The 12,576-nt window shown below is 46.6% G+C and overlaps 2 non-coding genes across 2 annotated transcripts; one reads left to right on the top strand and one right to left on the bottom strand.

Moving 5' to 3' along the window:
• Positions 1–6,828: 6,828 nt before the first annotated feature.
• Positions 6,829–6,900, bottom strand: TRNAQ-CUG (transfer RNA glutamine (anticodon CUG)). The gene has a single exon. It is a non-coding gene; the product is annotated as a tRNA-Gln (tRNA).
• A 1,229-nt stretch (positions 6,901–8,129) lies between these two features.
• On the top strand, positions 8,130–8,213 carry TRNAL-UAA (transfer RNA leucine (anticodon UAA)). Its single transcript has one exon. It is a non-coding gene; the product is annotated as a tRNA-Leu (tRNA).
• The last annotated feature ends 4,363 nt before the right edge of the window (positions 8,214–12,576 follow it).

Raw genomic sequence — 12,576 nt, 5'->3', positions numbered from 1 at the left:
GGCTTCCAGCGCGGTCAGCGGTCGTTTCCTTATCAGAAGGTGAAGAGAGAGATGCAGAGGAACTCGGCTGAGTTCCTGCATTCGTTATCTAAAGTTTCCCCAGGGACAGAGACCCTAAATAGCCAGAAAAGAGGGTTTGGCTACCTAGGAGAGAGGAAAGGCTACTAACACCTGAAGGAGCCTATCAGCAGGAGTCTCTGACGTCACCTGGTGGCACTGGCCACTCAGAGCAGTCCAGTGTGCCAGCAGCACCTCTGTTTCCAAGATGGCAGAGGTCTGGAGCACACTGGAGGAGCTCTGGACACCTCCCAGGGGAGGTGCAGGTCAGGGGAGTGGTCACTCCCCTTTCCTTTGTCCAGTTTCGCGCCAGAGCAGGGGCTAAGGGGTCCCTGAACCGGTGTAGACTGGCTTATGCAGAATTGGGCACATCTGTGCCCAACAAAGCATTTCCAGAGGCTGGGGGAGGCTACTCCTCCCCTGCCTTCACACCATTTTCCAAAGGGAGAGGGTGTCACACCCTCTCTCAGAGGAAGTTCTTTGTTCTGCCATCCTGGGCCAGGCCTGGCTGGACCCCAGGAGGGCAGCTGCCTGTCTGAGGGGTTGGTAGCAGCAGCAGCTGCAGTGAAACCCCAGGAAGGGCAGTCTGGCAGTACCAGGGTCTGTGCTACAGACCACTGGGATCATGGAATTGTACCAACAATGCCAGGATGGCATAGAGGGGGCAATTCCATGATCATAGACATGTTACATGGCCATATTCGGAGTTACCATGGTGAAGCTACATATAGGTAGTGACCTATATGTAGTGCACGCGTGTAATGGTGTCCCCGCACTCACAAAGTTCAGTGAATTGGCTCTGAACAATGTGGGGGCACCTTGGCTAGTGCCAGGGTGCCCTCACACTAAGTAACTTTGCACCTAACCTTTACTACGTAAAGGTTAGACATATAGGTGACTTATAAGTTACTTAAGTGCAGTGTAAAATGGCTGTGAAATAACGTGGACGTTATTTCACTCAGGCTGCAGTGGCAGGCCTGTGTAAGAATTGTCAGAGCTCCCTATGGGTGGCAAAAGAAATGCTGCAGCCCATAGGGATCTCCTGGAACCCCAATACCCTGGGTACCTTAGTACCATATACTAGGGAATTATAAGGGTGTTCCAGTAAGCCAATGTAAATTGGTAAAAATTGGTCACTAGCCTGTTAGTGACAATTTAAAGGTAATGAGAGAGCATAACCACTGAGGTTCTGGTTAGCAGAGCCTCAGTGAGACAGTTAGGCACCACACAGGGAACACATACATGTACCCCTATGAGCACTGGGGCCCTGTGTGACAGGGTCCCAGTGACACATACATATTGGCCACAACCTTATGAGCACTGGGGTCCTGACCAGCAGGGTCCCAGTGACACATAACAAACATACTGAAAACATAGTGTTTTCACTATGAGCACTGGGGCCTAGCCATCAGGATCCCAGTGAGACAGTGAAAACAGTGACAAACATCCTGACATACACTCACAAACAGGCCAAAAGTGTGGGTAACAAGGCTAGAAAGAGGCTACTTTCTCACAGGGGGCGTGGGCTGACCCTGAATGCCCCACTGAACCCTGCCAGCTCTCCGCCTCCAGTGGGAGCTGGCATTGCTCCTGCACGCATGTGGGAGCAATTTTTTATCTGTTTTCTGGCCTGCTTGACAGTGGGCAGGGAAACAGATGAAAAGTCTGCTCCCAGTGGGTGATAGCAGTTTTCCTGCTTCCACCTGCTGGGTTTGGACTTACAGTTTGCTCTAAGTTCCAAGGGTGGGCACCTCAGGACATGGGGAACAGGTCTGGGAAATGTGGTCCCCAGGGCCATTGATGGGTCCAGGAGGCGGATCCACATGGCCCCCTCTTTTGTATATGTATGGCTGGGCTCCGGGGAGGTGGTGGTTCTGGGGGCCAAAAACAGCCCAGGAGGAATGTCCGTGCAGCCCCACCTTCCCCTATAGGAAATCAGCCTAGTCACAGGGAGGTGGTGGTCCCTGGGGTCAAAGGAGGTAGGTCAATGTGGTTCCTCCTTTCCTTACAAACATTGGCCTTGTTATCTTTTTGAAACTTAATTTTTGAACGTAGACTGGGGATAAATTTACGTACATGTGCAGAGATATTTGTGATATAAAGAAGTACATTAATTCTACTTATACATATATGGTGGAAGTACTCATTCTATATACGTAACATTTTAAGGTATGATTTTGGCACTTTAGGATTGTGTTATTCAGGAGGCTCTGATGATAAGAAGTTTGACATGGTTGCATTTATATGTCTCCTATAAATAAATCCTTTAGTTTACTGATTACAGCAACATTAGTGAAAAAAATATATATATAATATATATACAGTATATTATATATATATATATATATATATATTATATATATATATTCACTGGGAACAACAAAGGTTATAGGGCTGTTACAGTTAGTCATACATTTTAAACGTAAACAACAAAGAACAGTGGCTGTGTACAATGTTCTCAACTCCTATACATATGTATATTATAATCAAGGCAACGCAGTCAATATGTTATTAGCAAGTAACTTAATGGGTGTCCAACTGGTGAGAATCCAGCCACCAAGAATGCAGATAGCATCATATGAATATCATAGGATGCTGTAAAGTTCAGAAGTATGTACCAGGGCACACCATGTACATCCAGTTAGCTTCCGTGTGTATCAATGAAGATTCCAATTTGAAAATGATGTGTAGTAGCGTTTATTGTTCATCCAAATGTTCCATAAGGTTGTATCCATCATACATCAAGAGAAACAACAGCCAACATGTGTTAGGTCAACATGACTTCCTCAAGGCTGTACGGTGTATACACAAAAGGAGAAAAAAGCAAAAGGAATTTTTCTATTATTTTGGACGAATAGATGTAATTATATGTACAGTACTAACACAGACAAAAAAGAAGAAAAAGTGAAGTAAAAAAGAGAAAAAGTGGAAAACCGGTGATGTTAAAAGGGAATGGTGTACACCCAAGGTGAACCATTAATGCAGAATATAGAGATACAAAATAAAAATACAGAATCAAATGAAATATCCATGGTTTGTACTACACGATAGAGTAGAAATACAAAGAGGTGTTGACATGGAAAAAGCTTCCAATTGGTGATAAGAAAGACTCCCCGGAATGCCCATGCCTGTAAAGCGAGAAATAAGAGAAAGATATATGGACAACCTATCAATGGAAAATGAGTTTCCAATTATCAAATGTTTAGAAGAAGTAAATTCAAAAGCACCAAGGCGTCCTATTGGTGCATTTCTTGAGATCATTGTGTAGTAGTCAGGTAGATTTAAATAAAACAGACACAACCATGATAAGCCTATAGGAAAAGTAAAAACAACCATGGAGAAAGGTGTAAAGAGAAAATGCACCGACCAATAATCAAACAACTTATCCAAGGGCCACAAAAATATCGAAAAGACCGAAAAGGACATTATATTCCTACTACTGGCGATAACAAAGCAGTGAAATTAGTATTTCCTAGAGACAGAAAGTTTTACCAAAACCAGCCAAGGTCCCAGTTTTGTGTAGTCCAGCCTGTTTCAAAGGCGAATGCCGATCTTGGCAATAATCAGTGTGATTATAACTTTAAAAAAACTAAGTCTGGAAATCGTATGCCGAGAAGCAGCATATTACGGGTGAAGACCGCTGATCAAATAAATTATCATCAATTGTTACCTATGTGTCCTGGGTTTACGTAAAACTGAAGAGAAAAATATATCTCTTTAGTCAAATGAACGCTGCAAAGTAAAGTGGTGGTGGTCATTTCTTAAATTCTCTGGTCTAAACAGAACTAAAACGTAGACATCAATGGACACAAAATGTACTTGTAAGAAAGTTCCCCGACCCTCCAAAAGCATTAACATACTAACGGCATTGGTCTGTCAGGCCACGAAGCGTAGCCTGCCAAAAATTGTTCCCAGTAAAAAGGTAATTGTACACACTGTAATATCTGTGGATTTGTGTTGGACAGACTCAAACCCTCAACAGACAGTGTGATGGTGTGTGATCCTCACACTTGAACTATCGTTTTTTTTGTCAATTATCCAGTTTTTTTAGCCTTTGATGTGCCGTCTGGGACCACAGAGGAGCCGCCGTCCCTACATATTTTTTTTAATTTATAATCTGACCTTTATGGGCTATCTGGGACCGTGGGGGAAGTCCCAAAGCCTCCCCTGAGGTCTCTGACTATTTTTTTTCCCTTAGTACATGTCCTTTATGGGCTATCTGCAAACACAGAGTAAGCCTCAAGGCCTCCACTGAGGTCCCTATTATATTTTGTTCTTAGTACATGCTCTTTATGGGCTATTTGGGACCACAGGAGAAGCCTGTGGTGCCATTGCTTCAGCAAGCAAGGAGCTGCTTTTAACAGCAACTCAGTAATTGGTGAAGCAAACCTTTCATCTCCTTTCCTTGCAGGCATACCTGTGTGCAGGGAACGGATATGAAAACTCCGCTCTGTGCCAGCGGGACTTGCTTGACAGGTCCCACTGTCAGAAACCGGAGTGTTTGCTGTGGCTTGGCTGCAGCTCAAAGCTGCAGCCAAGCCACAAGAAACAGCTATGTCCCGGGGGTGAGCACCCCCTGACATAGCAGAGATGGTCCAGGGGGGTGGCGGCCCCCAGGGCCATCAGTGGCTCCTCAAGGGGGCTGCGCAGGCCCTCTCTAATGCGGACATAGCCCAGGGAAGGTGGTGGTCACCAGGGCTACAGATCCCCCAGTCAATATTAATGAAGTCCCGGGGAGGTGGTGGTCCCTGGGTCTGTGGGGGAGGCCATCTGGCCTTCCCAACCTTAAAAAATAATTCTGCCCCGGTAAGTTGGTGGTCCCCTGCCAATTTTATAAAATCGTCCTGGCAAGGTGGAGGTCCCCGGAGCTTATTAAAGTCCAAGGAGGGGGGCTCCTCTATTAAGTCACAAATGCCCCTGAAACCGACCTACCCGGGGGAAAACAAATAGAAAACGTGGGGACCACGTTTTTTTTTTTTTTTTAATCTTGGAAAAATCTGCTGATCTGTCTGTGGATTTGTTCTTTTTTTTTTTTAAGAAATGCTTTTTAGCCTTGGCAGGGTACCTCAGGGACCCCAACACTAGGGTAGGAAGTCAGGGTGACTCTACCCTGGCCCCTTTTTTTGGCTTTTTTGTCTGGGACTCGGCTGAAGCTGAGACCCATGATGGCTACCATCACTTCCCCGTTGAAGTGTCAGCAGCCAATCAAATTGGACCTGCGGCGGAGTCGTGTCCCTAAATATTTATATTTTCTGGCCTTAAATTACTCCAAAACTACTGAACGGATTAACACAAAACCACAAAAAGTGTAATCTGCGGAACAGAATCTATCTTTGTTCCAACTTTGGTGTAATTCCGATCAGTGGTTCGGGCTGTAGGTGTGTCTAAATGTCCAATGGAAAAATGAATGGGGAAAACGCATTTTGCTCCCTTCAACTCCCCCCTTTTCCTTGGTCCCCACTTGACTGATCACTCCAAAACTTTCAGGGCAACTGGGCAAAGTATAAGTTTTTACATTTTCGTGAAGATGCGTCAAGCATTGCCAAAGTTATTGACAAAAGAAAAAACGCTCAGTCTATTGAAACTAGGTCCTAACTATAACTACCTAGTGGCGACTGCCACTAGGTGCTATACATATATATATATATATATATATATATATATATATATATATATATATATATATATATATATATATATATATATAGCAAGCCTGGGCACAGTGGAGGTATAAGAGAAATAAGGATGAAGGGAAAGCCAGGCAAAGGAAAATGGGGGAAGAGGATAGATAGAGCGGAGAGATGACTAAAGATGAGGACTGATATATAAGCACATAGATGCAATTATAAATGATAAAAGATTTGTAATGTGCCTAAATCCAGCACTTAGTTTTAGGCAGTGCTTCATTTTTTTAAAAAAAATGTCTGGTTCCTAAAGCTCTACTCAGAAGCTCTCTGCCAGTGCTTAATTTGAGACTGTTTTTGCTGGTGGGGGGCACCGGCACTTATTTTTGAGGGCCGGCACTTATTTTTCTGCCTCAAGCATTTACTGCGAGCAAAAGACGCATATCAGAAAGACGGCGTAAGAGAAAAACGAAAAAGCGTCACAAAAGGAGAAAGCAGAAAGCTACAAGAGTGAGCTGAAGGGGCCGGGAGTGGCTGTAAATGGATTAAAGAGGTCTGAGAGGGCTTCAGGATTACGCTGCCTCAGCAGTCTGTGCGCGCACATTTAATTGCAACAGCTCAGTGTTTCCGAGGAGAGCTTTGGGCACCAATAGGATTATTTACAAATTAACCACTGTTCTCTGAATACCAAATACCAAGGCTGGTATAGTTAAAAACACCCACTGCCTCTTTAAATAACTGCCAGGCACTCCCTGCCACCTTATCTCCCCCTGACAGGCTCCTGCTTTGTTCCTCTGTGATGGTTTTGGCGTCTTTCTCTTCCCCCGCCCCCCTCTGAGTTTTCAAGCTCCTCCGCTCCTAAATATCTGGTGGAGACAAATCTGTGCGGGTCCCCAAAAACAAGGGCAGGTGCATCAGGTTGAAAACTAAGCCCTGCTATTTGGCCGCTTCTGTGAAGGTTTCAGAGGAGGAACTTAACACGGCGACCTTTGAACTCTATCAACTTCACTCCATAAAACTTTCATCTTCTAAAAGACGACCTGTTCTGCTTCCAGCCAAATAGATAGGTGACAGGTCTGTCATTATTTAGTGATCATTGTCAGCACTGGTGGGGGGTGAAGTAGAATTATGGAGAAAGAAAAACCTCAGGTCCCACCGAGATTTGAACTCGGATCGCTGGATTCAGAGTCCAGAGTGCTAACCATTACACCATGGAACCGGCTGGTACCATCACCCCCACCGGAAGCTTTCATTCCTGGACTGCAGGGCCCCGACACCCGCTGGACTGATTATTTCTGACCTCTTTCCAATGAAGCTCTGGGGTGTCAGTCACTGCTGCTAAAATAATGGGGTAAATTCAAGGTCGTGATCCCTTTTTGATGCCAGAGAAATCACGTTCCTTTTCTGCTGGAGTCACCAACGCTAAGGTGGCTTTAAAAGTTCACAAACCTTGTTTTTTCAGGTGTGGCTCGTCTTTCCATCCCATGGGGCGGTGGGTTCAAGGTGACCCCCTCCTCCTTTCCGCTACTGTGGCCTCTTCCCGGCGGACTGCAGCTCCAGGGCTGCTTTTGGAGCCGGTTGAGCTGCCGTGAGATGGTTTAAATATTATTTGCCACGAGTGAGTTTAGTTTCCTGTCTGGCCCCTCACATTTCATCACATAAAGAATCTGTTCCCACAGCTAAAAGTGACCCCACTGTTAAACTTCGGTCACTTCCGCATCAGTGGACATGTTTGAGTTGATGTGAGGCCGAGTCCAGGCTCCTCCCTCCTCCAAGGTACCATCCTCTGCCTCCTGCTTTATTACAGCTCTGGGCCTGATTACAGGCGCAGGTACAAGTTGTGCTAGGTTTGTGCAGCCAGTATTTTTGTGATAAAGCTCACACCCTTCATTTAACTGTGGCAGGTCCAGCCTCCGGACTTTAACAAGGGCAAAGGGGGCGTTATTAATGTTCATACGGATTTTGGGGGATATTAGCCAAAAACTTTAATCTGGCGTAATCATTGCACCCAATAAAGTCAAAGCACCTCGGTGTCAGATTTGTATCTCATGTGTAATTGCCACATCTGACAGGTTCTGCTCCTGGCCCGGTGCTCAGAGGGGGAGGCCTCAGGGGAGTCACCGGACAGGATCTTGTTTACACACGGGGTGGAGTGCAAGTTAGTGAAGCGCTGTAGCGCCGGTGCTGAGCCTTCCAAGCGCCACAATTCCATCAGGTGCACACAGCTCACACCGTGACATGCTGCTCAGTGACTGAGTGTAATTCAGCTGTGTTAGTTTGTGAAGTGGCTGTTGTCCGATCAACACTATTCCCCTGGACCTACCTGGTATTACCTCCTGTGGGGAATGGGTACTTCTTTACTCTAACAACAAACAAATTATGGGAAACCAGGGCTTCACATACAGCTGTGAAACTTGTGAGAAAGACTTCTGTGAGGAGTATATAGTCACCAGGATGGCCGAGTGGTTAAGGCGTTGGACTTAAGATCCAATGGACATGTGTCCGCGTGGGTTCGAGCCCCACTTAGAGATTTTATTCCCAGCCAAATATACATCTTGTTTCTAAATTATCACATTGTCACTGATTATCCGCTGTGTCTACAATAACGCAAGTGTAGCAATCTTTTATCTGAAATAGATATAATCTCGTTATGTTTTTTCAAGTGAGGAAATCATAGTGCAGCGCCCTCTGGTGTTTGTGGGTGACGAGCACCTGTGAGATCTCGTTTCTTTGTAGAACTTGAAAAACATAAATCGGTGACTCTGGAAAGAGCCACATTTTCCGCATCCGGTTCCAGGTTCGACTGAGAGGTAAGATGCACGAGCGACCCGGAAGCTTTTATTGGGGGTCTTACAAGGCTGACCCCAGGAGCTGCAGTCATGATTTGTGACAAGAGTGAGTTTGTCAGCAGTCACCTTTACTTCTCTGAAGCCCCACTGACAGCCAGAGCCCAGCTTCATGCAGCAGCTCACTATGAACTGGTGAAAGAGCAAACCTAACAAGGGTTGTAGCTCACTCCTTAAATGTATTACAGACTGAAAATGTTAAATTAAAACAGCACCCATCAAGCATTCTTTGAAAAAAATCATAAGTAAAAATTAGGTCACAGGTGAAAAAATCTGAAATCACATGAATGTGGAAAGATCACACTCTGGAGATAGCGCTGGCAGCAGAGTACCACTGTCATTACCACTGGAGGGGGGAGTCTCCAGCATCTGCAGCCCCCTCTGTAATCCCATAGTGCCCCAGGGCCGCTAAAAAGGAGCTCACACGCCTGTTGCGCCCCCCGGGCTGTATTTGTAATACAGGCCATGGTGGGAGAGTTTAATACCTGGGAGAATTACTTGCACGGATTCAAGGTGAATACTTACCGTTCCAGCCATGATCTGAGGAAATCTGTGTAAAAGTAACAGAGGAAGGACTCGAACCTACAACCCTTGAATGTCTCCAAAGCTCCCTAGAAGTCCAACGAGTTAGCCACAGTGCTACATAATGTCTGTATTTTGCCAGTTTCTTTCATCAGTGACATCGGGAAATAATTCAGTGACAGACATTTAGGGCCAGATGTATCAAAGGGTTTTAAACATTCTGTGTCTATGGGAAAATGCGTTGGTACATATGGCCCTTAGTGTAAAAGGTCATTTGTTAGGACAGGATTGCAACAAGCAACATAAACCTTAACTTTTTCTCCGAAAACCACAACTTTAATAACGCCCTGCCTTTAACATCTCCTCGCTCATCCTTCCACTCCAAACCCTCATTTCGTTTCCATTCCCCTACACACTCCCCTTTTCTTGTCATGCCCAATTTGGTTCGTGCGTACCCCCACTCACAGCCTTCACCTGCTTGTTTATTCCCTGGAAGGGTGGCCAAGCCCACATCTGACTCACCACCCTCCCCCATCTACTGCCCGCTCATTCCTGCAGCCTGCCCTAACTGACGATCCGCCCCCTTACCCCTTCTTTCACTTAACTCAAACTTCATTCTTCTCTTATCTCCCTTCCTTTGCTGGGTGGGAAGCCACACTAACCGCGCGATGGGCTGCGCGGAAAGAGGCCGGTCCCTCCCCCCACACCCCTTTTATCCCTACCCTCAAAGCCCACCCCCACTTACCTGAAAACCAATCCCGTCCCGGCGCCGTCACTTCCCCTTCCCGAAAGAGCCAGCGGAGAGACTAGAGCGGGGCTCTTTCTCTCCGAGGGCCCCTCCATCGGGAAATAATTCAGTGACAGCCATTTAGTGTAAAAGGTCATTTATTAGGACAGGATTGCAACAAGCAACATAAACCTTAACTTTTACTCAGAAAACCGCAACTTTAATAACGCCCTCCCTTTAACATCTCCTCGCTCATCCTTCTACTCCAAACCCTCATTTTGTTTCCATTCCCCTACACACTCCCCTTTTCCTTTCATGCCCCATTTGGTTCGTGCGTACCCCCACTCACAGCCTTCACCTGCTTGTTTATTCCCTGCAAGAGTGGCCAAGCCCGCATCTGACTCACCACCCTCCCCCATCTACTGCCAACCAGCACAAACCCATTTGGCGTTTTGCTGCCCCACCCTCGCAGACACGCTACTGCAACCTGACCGCCTCACTCCTTACTCCTGACCCACATGTTTTCTCCCCACAAATCCCCCACCAACAGTCTCAAATCCATCACATAGTAAGCGTTCCCTAACGTGGACAAATGTACACCATCATCCCTAAAGAGTGCCACATCCTGCTCTGTAATGTCCTCATGTTTTAGGATTTTTATCCCCTGCGCCCAGCAAAAAACTCTCAAAGCTCTGTTAAGTTTCCTGCGAGCCCGCTCCATGGCTCCATATTTGACTGCCCCTCTCCACACCCGACGAGGTACAAATTCTGTCCACACCAAGCAGGTGCCATGCAATTTCTGCTTGATAGTTTCTAAGTCTCTCTGCATGTGTTGCAGGAGCGTGAGTCCTGATAATTTAACAAGATCATTCTCACCCAAGTGAATGATTAACAAATCCGGACACCCCAGTTCAGTAAGTTAGATGTGAAGAAAGGAAGCAGGTTACCCCACCGCATGCCGCTCTTCCCCCACCATAACACCTCGTGCCATTTACTGGAAAGTCCCAGGGCCCGACCATAGATTTGTTTCTCCGCGAACTTCGCTGCCCAGTGGATAAATGAATGGCCTACAAGCCACGTGACCATCTTGCCATGCGATGGACCGGACGCATCTCCTGTAATGAAAAAATAACTGTAGCATGTGTTTACATAACAGGCCTCCCCCCCCCCCTAAGAAACTGTTGTCATTCCCCGCCCTTCAGGGCCTCACATAACGTTCACAGCACCTTGACTTCCAGCGACCTATCTCCCTGATCTTCGCCCAATCCCAATCCAAATGCGCCGCAGCCGTGGCTGCCCCGATTCTGAACGAATGTGTGCGAAAATCCATGGCCCGATGGCCCGTCCGTCCCAGAGCCATCCTCAACACGCGTATGAGCTGAAAACTGGCAAGCTTGGACCCAGACCTGTGTACAAGCACCCCAGCCTCTCTAGTCGAAAAACTCAAGGATTTAAAATTCATCCATTCCGAGACTGGACAGGCCAAGGCATTGCCCCTTTTTTCCAACCACACCCACTTCCCTCTGCCTAGCTGATCGGTCTTAGAGCGTCTAAGCCGAATCCCCAAACGTTCGCCATGTAAGCAAACCTCCCTGTACTGTACGCCTACCGCTGCTCCAACCCCCAACAATTCCGACACATGGAATGTGCCAAAAAACATCCACACCATACATAAACGGAACAGTGCTAACTCATATTCGTCTGCGCAACACACAGGCAGCACATGCAACAACTCCAGCAATAATTCAAAACCAAAAGGTTCTCGGGCCGCCCTACCCTTCGCTGATCTAACCCTGCTCCATCCCTTTAACATCTTACCCAACAAGTCGTTTCTAGCTGGGTCGTGATCAAAAAACAGTTTCCCGTAAAATGAAACACCCGCCAGTTTTCCACCAATAGTCGCCTCTGACAAACCTTTCTGTATCATGAACATCACGAAACGCAAGGCACAACACTAACTGTTTACCCTTCTGCAGCCAAAAATTTCCTGCAAACCGCTCAAATTATTGAAAATCCAACCAGACCAGCCGGTAACTTCGCCGAGTGGATTCCGCTAAAGACATCTCCACCAGCCCTTTGATCATCATGCCCCCCACTCCCAAATGTCTGCCGGGACCGCTGTCTTGCTCTGTTCTGCTCCTAGTGCCAGGTTGCAAAAACACTGCCACTGTGAACGACACAGGGAATCCGCAATCTCATTGAATACTCCCGGTGTATGAGCAGCTTTAAAAATCACATTCAAAGATAAACACTGCAGCATAAAATGGCGCAAGAAGCGCAAAACCCAGGTCCCTTGCCTTCTGTCTGTTAACAAGTTCTACCACTGTCATGTTGTCAACTCTAAATAATACTGTTCTATTTGCTAACTCCAGCCCCCATACTGCCATTGCTACCAAAAGGGGAAAAAAATCCAAAAAGGCACTACTCCTCCCTTGCTGCAACCATTGTGCTGGCCACCACTCCGCGCACCACCTGCCGCCCCACAAAACTCCAAAGCCGTTTGCTCCTGCGGCATCCGAAAATATCTGCACCTGCCATACTGTCTCATCCTCGCAGAAAAACATGGATACCCCATTGAAATGCTTCAGGAATGTTTCGCACACCCTCACATCTTCGTTCAGACCCATTGAAATTCATATTCTGTGGTGTGGCATCACTGCTCCCAACATAGCCAGGCCCAACCTCCTGCAAAAACTCCTCCCACCTCTGACTACCCTACAAGCAAAGTTGAGATAACCCAGCAGCTTCTGTGCCGTTCGCAAATCAATTTTACGAGCCTCCTTCACTGTACCCAAGAATT

Source organism: Pleurodeles waltl, unplaced genomic scaffold (assembly GCF_031143425.1).
Source record: "Pleurodeles waltl isolate 20211129_DDA unplaced genomic scaffold, aPleWal1.hap1.20221129 scaffold_70, whole genome shotgun sequence".
Lineage (NCBI taxonomy): Eukaryota > Metazoa > Chordata > Amphibia > Caudata > Salamandridae > Pleurodeles > Pleurodeles waltl.
Note: the sequence above shows the minus strand (reverse complement) of the source record. Positions and strands in the feature narration are given on the sequence as shown.